Source organism: Salvia miltiorrhiza, chromosome 3, assembly GCF_028751815.1.
Source record: "Salvia miltiorrhiza cultivar Shanhuang (shh) chromosome 3, IMPLAD_Smil_shh, whole genome shotgun sequence".
Taxonomy (NCBI): Eukaryota; Viridiplantae; Streptophyta; class Magnoliopsida; order Lamiales; family Lamiaceae; genus Salvia; species Salvia miltiorrhiza.
Window position 1 is genome coordinate 5,024,007 of NC_080389.1, and position 13,389 is coordinate 5,037,395.

Sequence of the window (13,389 nt, forward strand, 5' to 3'; positions counted from 1 at the left end):
AATAATATCATTGACTGCTTTAATAATATGAATTCAGGATCATAAGCTGAATTCATATCAGGATAATAACCGTTTTCATTCACTGATGAACAAAAATAAACACTCATTACTGGATTTAAAATATATAAAAGAGCGGGTCACTACAGATATACATTTATTTGGCACCCAAATCTATGAAGAATACTTTAGATCTAGAAACAATGTAGTCAAATGACCATAATGAAGATTGAAAATTAATTTTTGGCCCATAATCTTAAAACATCAAAATATGGTCATTAATTAGGTGGTATGCCTAATTTGCCCTATTTACTCGGCCGCTGGGGTGATTGCGCGACCACTGGAAGCTTATGGGTGAGTTGCGCGCTCGCGGGGAAAAGCTAGTGCCTGTTGCGCGTATGGCACTTATGGCACTATTAGTGCCATAAGTGCCAATGGAAATTCAAAATAAAACCAAAGTAAAATCTTGGCACTTATGACACTATTAGTGCCATAAGTGTCTAATCCGACCCGACACGTGACCCGCGTGCCTGATCCTACCCGGTCCGCCTCATTAAGGATGAAAACGTCCAAATCAATAAAAATGGCCAAATTTTATGTTTTTCAATGTGTGGCCATAAATTCTGTTTTATACTTCATTTTGGCTACTTCAAAATTTTACTCATATATCTATAACTATTGATAAAACTTATAAATAAATATATCCATCCAATAAATTATCTAATAAAAGTAATGAAGTAATAGATTTTTTTAAATATCGATTAAAATAACATTAAATTACAAGTACAACGTACGTTTTTTCTGCTAGTATCAATAAAAGTAAAAGTATATATGGCTTTAAAAAAAAGTAAAATTATGTTTTTTAATTATTTTATACTACCACTACTTTAAATTTCGAGTATGTGAGGCGCACAAATTGAATAAGTGTTCAAGAATTTCAACCATATATATACCATAAATGAATCAGCTATTGAGCGCCAAGTATCCAGATGGGATCCTCTCGTCTCACAATTTATTGTGTCTCTGATCGTGTCTCATTCTTATGTCACACCCCAATTCTTGAATGAATAAATATAATCGAGGTGCAACTAATTCATAGAAATAAACAAGGAACAACCTTGTTAAAACCCGAATAATAAGATAGAGAGTCGGGCTATGCCCCTTTGGATCACAAGTTTTGTTTCATGCTTCTGACAACCGACATTCATTGGCATAATTTAGTAGTGAAGAGTCTAAACTCGATCAAATATATCATTTGAAATTTAACATGAAGATCTTAAGTTGGAAAAACAAAAGACTGAAATGAGTAATTGCTACAGCGGAAGTCTAACATAGGAATTTAACTCTAGCCTCAGCTCCGTCCCGTCAGCACCGGCCAGCCAACCTGAAAACATTTGAAAGTATTTTTGGGCTAAGTACTAATGTACTTAGTGGGCATGCATTTTTCTGAAACATTTCATATTTTAATAAAGACAGTTTATCCAATCATACTTGACATGACTTAGAAGGTTTTAAATTGAAAGAAGTACTTCTAAGCATGTTAAAACATTTTCTTTCATTTGTGCGCACATGTCACACTCCCTTTCTGTTACTCGCTGTGATCCCGGACCTCTAGCCACCGACGGATCCATTTCTCCCATTGCACTTGCCCTGAGGACGTAACTCAGACAAGTTGAATTGACCTCGGGACGCTACCCAGGCAGGCCTTACATGATACATGCTCCGGAACACATCCAGCCAAGCACCCTTATAACGCCTCTTACATGAATTAGTGCCCGATGGAGATCAACCCACCGAAACAACTAACAAGTGTACACAATTCTCAAATAACGTGTTAGGCCATAAGAGAACCTCGATCGATCCATGAATTGCGAGCCTTAAACAGAGCAGAGTGCACAAAAACATTTTATTGGATAAACAGTTTTCATTACATTAAATAAACAATTTGCATTTCATTGAAACATTTAGAGCTTAATAACTCAATCATACTTTGTACATTTGGAAAGTAAGCCCACCTGGTTAGGCAAAGCCTGAAGATCATAATCACATATAAACCTGTCTTGGGAAAGCAGCGCTAATCCCCCTGGTCACAAAGCCTACAAGAAATTCTATCCTTAATAGGTCTCATGAAACTAATCTTAATGTATTTATGGATGTACTAAACATACTTGATTCATCACGCCGGGTTTTCAAATTTAATGAATAAATTGAAAACTAAATTTCTTGAGTTAAGGACACCAACAATATCCTTACTCGATTTTCTTTTAGTGTTTTAGGGTTCTAGCATCCATAATTCGTTCCATTAAAGACAATCGAAAACCATCATAACCTCGTGACTAACCACATAATATCACGTAATCACGTAAACAATAAACAGAAAGAAATAAAATCCTCAAGTTTAGTATCATTAAAATCACAAGTTCACATGAACATAAAAGAAATCATGCACCATTTTATAACATTCTATACATTTCATTTTTTTTTTCATGTAAATAAATAAGAAATTCCATTATTCATTTATAAATAATAAAACATTTTAAAATCCATTGAGATGAAATAAAACATTTTAACCATTTAAAATCCATACTTAAAAAGCCTTGAAATATTATAAAAATGAGGGTTTAATCCCAAAATTTGTTTTCATTTTTAAAGTCCATCAATAAATTAAATAAAAGAACGGACCTTATTTAAAATAAATAGTCCCAACCTTAAATATTAAAATTTAAATCAAGAGATTTAAATTCACTAAAATAATTTAGTGAAAATTCAAACACATAGGCAACACAATCACATAAGGCACATAAGAATCACAATCAAACATCATTAAAATATGCTCTGTTTTTACACTGACTCAACTTCAAAATTTAAACTGTTCTGACTCCGACATCTCCTGGACTCGAGACTCATACTGAAAGAAATATCTTCGAGTCTAGTTTCATTTAAAAAAAATAGAGTCGAAAGCTCCAAGTGGTTTGAGAGATATGACGTTTTTACCACGATCTACCATTTCTGGCAGTTTTGTGCAACCGAAGGTTACAATTTTTGAAAAATAGTAAACGTTGTCAAACTGGGCTCAACTTTGGTGGATATCTAGATAACACAATAAGGTTGATACCATAAAAAGTTGGAAAGCTAGATCACATAGGAAGCTACTTAAATGAATGACTCGTTCTCCTGTTCTCTGAAATTCTCGGTAATAATGTGCAGTTTAGGTTTTGCATTTTAAAGAAATATCAAACGAAGTTGAAATAGCTTGAAATTTTACCAGGGTACTCAAGACTCATGTAGAAACTTGCTATAAAATTTTCAAAGCTATTAGACATCGACAAACCATCGATCACAGTAGGTCAGTAGGCCTACGAAATTCTCCAATTTGTATTTAAAACTTATATATCTTAATAATATCTCTAACTTGAATATAACATCATAATTCTCAACAACAACTCATCCCAAAACTCATTTCATCACTTCTAATCATCAATCTAAACCATCACTTAACATCATAGCATGCTCAAGAACTCATATACCCACTCAAATCTTCAAATCAACATCATATAACAAAATCACATATAGAAACACATATATATCATTTTCTTCCTCAAACTAACATTTTTCATTTTTCACTTCTCAACCTCAAGCTTCAATCTCATCCATCATTAATCATCTAGATCATCTCATAAACTCAAATCCATCATCATATAACTCAAGCCAAGTCAAGAAAATAAACAACAAAATTCGTAGGGTTTCAAGCTCCTAATTTTCGAAAGTTTCATAAAAATAAATTGGGTGATTTTCTTGCTCAATCATGATCATATACTCACTCACATATCATTAATATGATCAAATAAATAATCTAAGATCACTTACTCAATGATTTAAAAGGTGATCAAGACTTTGCTCCAACTTTGATCTTAGCTCTAGCTTCTTGAATTTGATGAGATATGATAGTATTTGATTGGATTGGATGGTGGATTATCTCATAGTAGTGTTTGATGAAGCTTCTCTAAGCTTTCTTCAATGGACATCAATAGAGGAAAAGAGAGTATAGAGAGAGAGAGGGGAGGCCGAGAATTGAAGTGTGAGGGAGTGAAGTGATGAGCTTTGTCTTGCAATGGAAGAATGATTAAGGACAAAGCATTATTCATGATTAAAGCTTGGTTCCCTACCACCTTAGCACACTAATCCTATCTTCACTCATCACACTTCCACTCATGTTTATTAGATAAAAATAAGTTAGTGGTAGGGAAAAGAAAAAATTAGTGGTGGAAGAGTAGGTGGATAAATTAGGTGGAGAAATTAGGTGATTGAATAAAATAAAAAGTCTTCCGGGTTGTACTATGAAAACTGTAATAATCGTTCAGTGTTTGCTTAAATAAATAGCTCGTGAAAATACTTGAATGCTAAATTAAATAAATATGCAATGCATATAAATTCAATAACTACATTTACAAATGTTTTTGTAAATCATTTTTGTTGGAATTAAAAATAAATTCATTTTCTTTATATCCGGCGTGAATCATCTTACTTCTAAGTTCGAAAATAAATTCTAAACTTAATATAATTGGGCGGGGTGTTACATCTTAATTTTTCTATTTTATAGTTATTTGCTATATAAATTTAAAATATTATTATATAATAAATTCTAATTAATATTTATCACTATAAATTGGAATTAAAAAAATATATATACCCTAATTTTTGAATTAATTAACTAAAATAATCCATTATTAGTTCAAATATATATAAAAAGATAATTATGAACCCTAATTGAATGAGTGAGCCCTTGTTACTTATCTTAAAAATCAAATTAAAAAACATAATAAATTAATATTGAAGAAAAAGTAATTAAAATTTATAACAAATTGAGAGTGGACATGATGGGACACAATAAATTATGAGACATAGGATCTCATTTGCCAAATACCACCAAAAATTCATTTAATTTTTTAGAGTTTCTATGCGGTTAATTGGTTATTATAATTTATACTTCCTCTATTTTTGTACTCAGGGATCCCTCCGTCTCATTGATAATGACTCGTTACTATTTGACACGATTGTTAAGAAGAAACGTGATTAAAGGATAAAGTCATAAAAGTAGTGGAGCCTACAATTTTTTGTGAGAGAATATGGTTTCTTTTTTGGAACAGTGCATCATCAATAAACACGCGAAAAAGAAAGTGAGTTATTATCAATAAGAAATAAATTTTATTTCTAGATACGTGTCTCATTTTAGGATTCAGCGATAAAATAATGCATAATGTTTCATTTTGTCTTTTATTAATGACAAATTTTTTTATCATTTCAATTTCTTCTGCAATTATTAAGGGTGAAAATAAAAAAATTAGCCATGTTCTTGGTATGTACTCCCTTCGTCCTAAAAAAGTATTCATATTTTATTTTTGGAGAGTCCACAAAAAATAGTCTTATTCTATTTGTAGATATATACTACCTTATACTAACATAGTATTATACTATATCTTTACGTGTTCTACCATATGGTGGACTCTTTTTCCATCTATAATACTGTAACGCCCCGCTTTTCCCTAGCTAAATTTAGAGCAGATTTCAAACTTAGAATTTAAGATGATTCACGCCAAATAAAAGAAAATGAATTTACTTTAATTCCAACAAAAATAAATTTTGAAAGTTTATGTTATTTAAATTCTTGTGCATCTCATATTTATGTAAATTGAGTATTTAAATAGTTGCACTAGTATTTCAATTAGCAAACTTTAAAGGATTTTTACATATCCAAAATTTTCAATATTATAGAGATTTTAATTGAAGTCTTCAGTTATTTATGTGTGCTTGATTTAATTATTCACATTTCGAGCCTTAGTTTAAATTATTCTATGAGCACATGCTACCACTTGTCATCTATCATCATGTCTTCCCATGATCACCATGCTTCCTCCCTCACCTTTAATACGCCACCTACTACGCCACCTACTCCTTGTCAAAATAAGCTGCTGCCATCATTATCATGATTTGTTTTCAACCCTTACCATCAACTACAGTGCACAAGCCATACAATTACAAATCTCACTCCAACAAATCAGATTTTTCTTCTATCTATAATCATTTTATTCCTTCGTTGTGAAAGACCAAGCAACCAGAAGCTCAACTTTAGTTTTTCCTCCACTAAATATTTCGAGCAGGCCAAGTTTGTGGTGCACCAGATCAACGAACCAGCAACTTCGTTCTAAAGGTTTTACCTCTTTAAAACATTCAAATTATGTATTCTAGTTACAACTATTTTCACTCAATCATTGCTTTCAAATCAAAACTCCAATTGGAGACCCAACACACACCATTGCAGACATACATGTAGAGGCGCATAACTCACATAATTGTTCATACATCCATCACACCAGATCAAAACAAAATGCATACACATTATATTGATGTCAAGTTACTGGCATGATAAGTACAATCTGTGTATGTATACGTATATGAAGCATGACTGTTTTAAAAGAAAGAAGAAAGGAGTTTTGAGTTTTGGTTTTGCTTGTTGTGTTTGTGTGTCTGCTGATGAGTTGAGTTGAGGGTGGAAGGAGGCAGATGCGGTCGGCGGCGGCTCATCGCTGCTGTCCGTCCGGTGGTGGTGGTGGTTGGCCACTGTCACAGAGAGAGTGAGAGATGGGAGTCTCGGTCGGCGGCAGCCTCGCTGCTGCAGTCGTCGGAAGGCCGAGGAGGAGAGGAGTGTACAGTGAGAGGGTCTGAGCGGACGGTGGAGCAGCAGCTTATCGCTGCTACTCGCCGGAGTCGGAGAAGAAAGAGCGGCTTTCGCTGCTGCTCGTTGGCGGAAGAGCAGTCAAGAGAGAGATCCGACTGAAGGTGGGCGGTGGTGACCGAGGTTTGAGAGAGAGGAAGGTTGAGAGGTGAGAAGGGCGGCGGCTGGTCTGGTGCAGTCGTCGGAGGGAGTTCTGGGTTCGGTGAGATAGAGGGTGAGTGTTGGGGGCGGAATTCGAGAGAGTGAAGGGAGAGCCGAGGGTGGCGCGGCTTGTCGCCGCTGCTTCCCCGGCGAGTCTCCGCGGCGGCGGACTTCAAGAGAGAGAAGAGAGGTGGGCGTCTGTTTGAGGGAGATAGGAGAGCAGAGGAGAGGGAGAGAGTCGTCGGGGACGGCGGCGTGGCCGGCGACGCCTACCGTCGCTGGAGAAGGGAAGAAGAGGGAGGGGGAGTGTGCAGCGCAGCTGCTGCGATGTGTGTGTGCGTGTGATGTGTGTGTGGGTGTGATAAATGAAGATGGATTTAGGGTTGGGCCCAAAGATGGGCTGTTTTTTTTAAGGAGGTGGGCCGATTTTAATTGAATTTTGGGCCCTTCAATTATTATTTTTAATTGGGCCTCTGAATTATTATTAAATGGGCTGCTTATTTATAATATTGGGCCCTGATTTTAATATATCATTGGGCTGCCTCATTTTAATTAATTGATTGAGCTATCATTAGTTTAATTAATTAATTTAAAAAAATGATTTGCAGAATAATATTAATATTATTATGTGCATATATGAATAAGCATGAAATGATTTACATCAAGTATTTTTGTGAGTGAAAGTATTTATGATTTAATTGGATTTATTTATAAATTCAATTATTAAAAGAAAATCGAGTAAGGATATTGTTGGTGTCCTTAGCTCAAGAATTAGCTTTCAATTTTTATTATTAAATTTGAAAACCCGGCGTGATGAATCAAGTATGTTTAGTACATCCACTAAGACTTTAAGTTAGCTTCACGAGACCTATTAAGAATAGAATTTCTTGTAGGCTTTATGAACCAAGGGGATTAGCGCTGCTTTCCCAAGACGAGTTTATGTGATTATGATCTTCAGGCTTTGCCTATCCAGGTGGGCATTACTTTTACTATACGTATATAGAGATCCCCTGCGTGTCGTAGGCCTCTTATACGAATGAATGCATGAGATGATTTAACTGTTAATTTCAGTTTTATATATCTATCAAACGAGTTTAATGCTACCTTTGAGCAAGTTATTTCATGACAAAATCTTTGAGTTAAAGTTATTTCAAGTATTGTCTTGTCATAAAATGTTTCAATTTTAGTATGATATCTATCTGCTTTGGCTTTGCCAATGATGCAATCGAATTCGGGTCCTGAGCAGTTGATAGCTATCCTGCCAGGGCTAGTGTACACCAGTGACCGTGAGTCATCTAGCGGGTTGGCCGGTCAAGTGACCGTGAGAGGTGGCCACCTCTCCGGCACACAGTTCCAGATATGATAGATTACAAGAGAACTTAGTCTGTAGACGAACTTTAAGAATCACAAATGAACTTAGTAAGCTTGGGCCTTTTTAGCGAAAAACTCCCTTGTTGTACTGTTTATGATGGCATGACAATTTACAGTTTTGAAGCATGTATTTTTATACCTAGGCATATGTGCCCACTGAGTATTTTTATACTCAGCCCTGCATGTATTTCTAAATGTGCAGGTTGAGCAACTGATGGAATGGAATGATGTTGAGCGGGTGTCCCTTTGACATTTCAAGAAATGTAACCTTGAGTATACATCTTCATATGTATATCTCACACGTTTTCCGCTGCAAAACACTTTGATTAGGATAGCTCTATGTTATGAAGTTGTGATACATGTTATTGGGTAACCCACCTTAATCAGTTCTCATTTAAGTGTATGTTTTATAAGTATCCAAATAATCATATATGATCCTAGCATTTTATCTATGAGTGACATTTCCATATACTTTAATGTTAAGTAATTGTCCATTTCCATTTCTTATTGTTCACCCCAAGTCATAACCCCGGTTAACCCGTCATTGGGATAGTGGGCTGTGACAGAATGGTATCAGAGCGGTTCGTTCGCTCTGGCCCTAGAAACCTTATTCTAAATAGTCGAGTCTAGTTTGATTCTTTATACTTACATGGGTTCATATGGCACCGCTCAACACTCCATTGCATCGTGCTCAATCAAGGAAAGCAGGTAACTGCAGTTTCAACGTTTTAAAGATGTTAATGTTCTAAAATGCTTCATGAATATGTTTATGTGAAGAGCATGTTATGATGAAATGTTGAATGTTTTGCCTTTTATGGCATATTTTCGCAGTCTATGATGTTATGATCAGATGAATGATAGAAAAGTGACATATGTTTTCCCAGAGAACATAAATTGCTATAAGGTGCATGATCACAATTCCAAAAGAACATAGACTACTAGATTAGTAGGATATCTCTACAATCTAGATTCTTAAGGTGATGATTTAGAAGAATGAAAGAGAACTTAGAACGTCTCAGCTCCCTTAAGAAAATGATGGTTCTTTTGAACTACAAAGAGGAATGAAAATATATGTACGAGGTAAAGAAAAAGCACAGAATGACGATACAAGACAAATTCAAGGTAAACGTTGCATCAAAGGTTGAACTATAGTCTCTACGTTCGAATGTTCAAGTACGACGGAATATCAAATCGACTTTTGCTACAGGATAGATTTTATGAATAGAGTGTTTTGCCTGTGTACGTATGTCTGTGTGTATATGTCTTAAGAGAGGTTTGGGGTTTGAGATCAATAGGATAGAGAACCTTAAGATAAGTTTAGTTGTCATAATGAACTTATGTTTTGTTATGTATAGTATGTTCATGGCCCTTCAAGTTCGGGACGATGTTTCTCGTGTGACTGAGAGGTGATGATGTTGGACCTGGCCAGTCCACATGATCCAAATCGCAGTAGACGTCTTTTGGGTTGAAAACCCATGTGTTTCAACTTTCGGTTGAAAAGCCAGATGGGTTCATACTCGAGGTCATTTTGTTCGACCTAGTAGTTAATCATTTCATACCCTCTGGTCATTCTTTTGATTCTCTTGAACAATTTCTACAACACCTTGCTTTGATGTTGTGTTGAGTTTGAGCCTTGCAACTCGTGAGTTGTCATAATAGATCCCCTTGTTTGATAAGACCAAGAAGTGTTAGTCTACCGATGTAGTATACTACCCAAACTATGGCTTCATATAATTGTGTCTCATTGTGATTAGTTGAGATTAGTCTTTGTCCTATTAGTGATATCGACCACTCATTATGATAGAAATTCAGAGTTTAAGCTAAGACCGTAATATAGTGTTCGAGTACGAGGACTTAAGTTAATTGGTCTATGATAGTTTTAAGATAGATTCATAGGAAAGTATTGTGCATGTGTAGGTAACAAGAAATGGGTTGATGACCATTTTGGTCTTTGGAAAATAGAATACCCCGTAGATGAGCCTTTGGAATGAGGTAGAAGCAATGAACCGCCGCAAAAGAACGAGGGAACTTATTCTCAAGTAAATCTCGTGTATAGAAATTGGAATTGGAAATCCAATTGATATGAGGAGAGACCCGAATCTATTCTAGATCGGAAAGTTAAAGTACTAAGGAATAAGTCGATACCCTTAGTAATAGTTCTTTGGAAGCACCATGATCAAGAAAAGGCGATGTGGGAACTCGATTCTAGCATGAAGGAGAAGTACCAGAATTATTTTCTGTGGTACAAATTTCGTGACGAAATTTCTTTTAAAGTGGATAGTATGTCATACCCCGACTTTTAATCCCTTATTAAGGGCTTAATTATTAATAATTAGGGTTCGGCATCCATTAATAATAAAAACTGGTTTGATTTATCTGATGTGATTTAATCGTTATATATGTGTTTTAATGTGCTTAGTTAAAGGAAATTTTTATAAATGTGGTGCATAAGTTATAATTGGTGAGTTAAGTGTATTTATATGAGCCACATGAATTTTAAATTATGCATGAAGTCATGAATTTTATCTAAATTTGATAGTACATGTAACACCTCGTACTTTTTCCCTATGTTGTGAGATAGTGTCTTAACACTATTGAGAGTACTGAGATGTCAGAGAGATTGACTGTCCTGTTAAGAAAATAGAAATAATGAGTTGGAAATAGAGTCGAGAAAGAAAGAGTGAAAAACCTTTAAAAAAAAAAAAAAAAAAAAAAAAAGTCGGTCGGAGAGACGTCTAGTTTGTCTGTGTTTGCCGACTGCTTTGACGTGATATTATGTGAAATTACGTGACTGATTGATTATGTGAATTTTGTTACGTATGTCATTGTGAGCAAGTTATTATGATTTTTATTTGATGACTTTAGCACTTGGAATTTTAATTAAAGTTTTCAAAGCAAGTGCAGTTTATTTTTACCGAGAAATCAAAGAATGCCGATTTATGAAAATTTTTCCAAACAAAATATTTTCAAATTATTTTTCCTATGATGAGGAATATTATAATTGAGTGAGTGCACTAATATTAGTGCCATATTTATTTTAAATATTGGTCATAAGAGTTTTGTGTTATAGCATTACATTAATTAGTAATTAGTCTTTTATGATTTTATTAATGTAGCTTAACACATGATTTATTCTAGACTACACAACCTTACACACACATGATTATTTTAATCTAATAAGCATGTGATTAATTTCCTTAGCCTTACTTGAAGTGGACGTGTGGTATGAAGATGAAGGGAAGGGATTAGTGTGTAGGTTTAGGGGGGACAAGTATTAAATGGTGAATAGTGTTTGGTCTCCAATCATCCTTCCTAAGCAAGACAAATTCACTTCATTTCCCTCATTTTCTTCACCATTCGGCCACTCTCAATTTCTCTCCCTCTCTTCCGATTTTGCTCCAAAAGATCACCATAGATGAATCACCAAAGCTTCCAAGTTCACATCAAGATCAAATCCTCCACCAAATCAACATAAACACCTTCCAATTCTTGAAGATTTCAAGAGGACCGTGGGGTTTGGTTTGAAGAGTGAAAAAGGAAAACTTTGATCTTTGTTTAATCTTGGGTAAGTGATTCTTATTTTTATAGATCTAGATTGTATGATGAGAGTATATGATCATGATTGAGCAAGAAAATCACCCAACTTATTTCTATGAAATTTTCGAAAATTAGGGGCTTGAAACCCTACAAAATTTTGTTGTTTGTTTTCTTGAATTGGCTTGAGTTATATGATGATTGATGATTATTGAGTTAATATATATGAATATCTTGATGATTAGCCATGAGATATAGATTTTTCTATTAGGTTAGTTTACCTAAAGTTGGGATGTTGAGATCCTATGGATCAATTGATGTATTGATGATGGATTTGAGTTTATGAGATGATCTAGATGATTAATGATGGATGTGATTGAAGCTTGAAGTTGAGAAGTGAAAAATGAAAAGTGTTAGTTTGAGGAAGAAGATGACATACATGTGTATCTATATGTGATCTTGTTTTATGATGTTGATTTGTGCTAATTGGTAACCTAGGATGTTAGATCTATGATTTGATCAATAGGTTATACATGATTAGTGATATTTTCAAAAGAGTTTAGTTTAATAAAAATTAGGACTTTTTGCCTATGTGTTATTTAAGTAATTTTGGCTTAAGATATATGTATTTGAGCATGATATTAGTGTATAATTATGTTTGAGTAAGTCTTTTGTTGGCTAAGAAATTTTTTGACTTAGTTTAGTTTGTATGAGTTTTCGAGTTTTCATATTTTGAGAAGTCGATGATTGATAAAATGAAGTCTAATTGCTTTATGATCATTATGTGAAAGTTTGTCATGTTTTATTAAGAGTTTTATGATGATACATGAAGTTTCATTAGAGTTTAGTACATGATAAAAGGGAATCTATATGTGTATAATGATTTATATGATGAATGAGATCGTGTTTGAGTATTTGAGTAATTTTGAGCATGAAAATGAGAAGAGAATTTTAATGATGCGTTCATTGAAACGTTTTACTAGAGATTTGAGGTTATGATGTAAGAAGAGAGTCAAGATTTGAGTATGATGAGCATTATAATGTGCTTAAATGTTTGTGAGTGTTATATGTGTTTAAAATGAGCTTTGATGAGTTTCCTTGAAGAAATGTTGAGTTGAGTATTTTAAGAGTTTGAGATGAGATTTTGGTAAATTTCATAGGCCTACTGACCTACTGTGATCGACGGTTTTTCAATATCAAAAAGCTTTGAACATTTTATACCAAGTCTCTACATGAGTCTTGAGAACATCAATAAAATTTCAAGTCATTTGGACTTCGTTTACTATTTTTATAAAATACAAAACCGAAACTGCACATTACTACCGAGAGTTTCAGAGAGCAAGGGAAAGAGTCATTCATTTCAGTAGCTTCCTGTGTGATCTAGCTTTCCAAAATTTTATGGTATTAACCTTATTGTGTTAACTAGATATCCACAAAATTTGAGCCCAGTTTGACAACATTTACTAGTTTTTCAAAAATCCAAGTTTTCGATTGCTCAAAACTGCCTAATATGGTAGACTGTAGTAAAATAGTCATATCTCCTACAATACTTGGAGTTTTTGACTCTATTTTTTTTTTTTATATGAAAATAGACTCGAAGATCTTTCTTTTGG

At 34.2% G+C, this 13,389-nt stretch overlaps 2 long non-coding RNA genes across 2 annotated transcripts; one reads left to right on the forward strand and one right to left on the reverse strand.

Moving 5' to 3' along the window:
- Positions 1 to 1,093: 1,093 nt before the first annotated feature.
- LOC131017149 (uncharacterized) lies at positions 1,094 to 4,536 on the reverse strand. Its single transcript, XR_009099450.1, has 3 exons — positions 3,865 to 4,536; positions 2,013 to 2,093; positions 1,094 to 1,381 (listed from the first exon to the last, which is right to left on the reverse strand). It is a non-coding gene; the product is annotated as an uncharacterized LOC131017149 (long non-coding RNA).
- A 1,244-nt stretch (positions 4,537 to 5,780) lies between these two features.
- LOC131017148 (uncharacterized) lies at positions 5,781 to 8,742 on the forward strand. The gene is made up of 3 exons (XR_009099449.1): positions 5,781 to 6,205; positions 7,765 to 7,844; positions 8,445 to 8,742. It is a non-coding gene; the product is annotated as an uncharacterized LOC131017148 (long non-coding RNA).
- The last annotated feature ends 4,647 nt before the right edge of the window (positions 8,743 to 13,389 follow it).